The sequence below is a fragment of the Salvelinus fontinalis genome, chromosome 28 (assembly GCF_029448725.1).
Source record: "Salvelinus fontinalis isolate EN_2023a chromosome 28, ASM2944872v1, whole genome shotgun sequence".
NCBI classification, from domain to species: Eukaryota; Metazoa; Chordata; class Actinopteri; order Salmoniformes; family Salmonidae; genus Salvelinus; species Salvelinus fontinalis.
Genome location: NC_074692.1, coordinates 1,169,588 through 1,171,134, shown reverse-complemented (window position 1 = coordinate 1,171,134; position 1,547 = coordinate 1,169,588).

Here is a 1,547-nt window from a genome sequence, read left to right as displayed (position 1 = left end):
TGTTTTTCTGTGTGTGTCATGCTGTGTCTGTTCGTGGACCACTATTTTTCAGCAATATACATATACATTTTTTTATCTGCTTACCACCAAAAATGGGGGGGGGGCACACTGCCTGCCCTGCCCTCCAGGACATCTACAGCACCCGGTGTCACAATAAGGCCAAGAAGATCATCAAGGACCTCTAAACTAGGGCTGTTGCGGTAACAGTATTTGCACCACACCGGCAGTCATGAGTCATGACCACAGTAAAATTCCACGTGACTGTTGAGTCACTACCATGCACTCTGGACATACTTTGGTAGTATCCAACTTGCTAAGACCTTGCTAAGACCTTCCTAATAGCCTGGTACTCATGGCTCTACTGTCCCTCTAACCACTTTGACATAAATGCAAATTAAATAAAAAATCACATCAAACACTTATGAAAACAGTATAGTGCTTTTAAAACTCAACTCACTGTGATGATCAATTTGAAGAAAGAAGTTCAACAGCAGGTTGAAACTGAGTGTAAAACATGGTCAATGTGGATGTTGTTTCAAAGCCCAACCATGAAATAGACAGCGCTTTCTAAGGTGATTGATTAATTTAAAACACCTATACACATATTAGAGCTTTTGCATAGACTTATGAGCCCAAACCCGAAGAAAAAAAAAGAATACAAATTATAATTGTGTCCTTATACAATACATAGCCTACTGCATATTACGTATTGGGGGAAAAAACTGATTTAAGATGACTTTGGTAAATAATTGGTGTAGCCTATACTCCAAAATTAAACAGAGTAATTGCCTTTGAGTGTGGACTGTATTATTATTCATACTGAATGGACTGGTTACCTTAAACTACACTCCAAAATGTCTACCATGAGTCTGGGAGAGAACGTATAGCCCGATGGCGATGCTGTTGGTTCACTGATTGTGCATGGCGGCTTACAGAGTTAGCCTACAATTACAGTGAATTTGTATTTTTTATACACTGCTCAAAAAATAAAGGGAACACTTAAACAACACAATGTAACTCCAAGTCAATCACACTTCTGTGAAATCAAACTGTCCACTTAGGAAGCAACACTGATTGACAATAAATTTCACATGCTGCTGTGCAAATGGAATAGACAAAAGGTGGAAATTATAGGCAATTAGCAAGACACCCCCAATAAAGGAGTGGTTCTGCAGGTGGTGACCACAGACCACTTCTCAGTTCCTATGCTTCCTGGCTGATGTTTTGGTCACTTTTGAATACTGGCGGTGCTTTCACTCTAGTGGTAGCATGAGACGGAGTCTACAACCCACACAAGTGGCTCAGGTAATGCAGCTCATCCAGGATGGCATATCAATGCGAGCTGTGGCAAGAAGGTTTGCTGTGTCTGTCAGCGTAGTGTCCAGAGCATGGAGGCGCTACCAGGAGACAGGCCAGTACATCAGGAGATGTGGAGGAGGCCGTAGAAGGGCAACAACCCAGCAGCAGGACCGCTACCTCCGCCTTTGTGCAAGGAGGAGCACTGCCAGAGCCCTGCAAAATGACCTCCAGCAGGCCACAAATGTGCA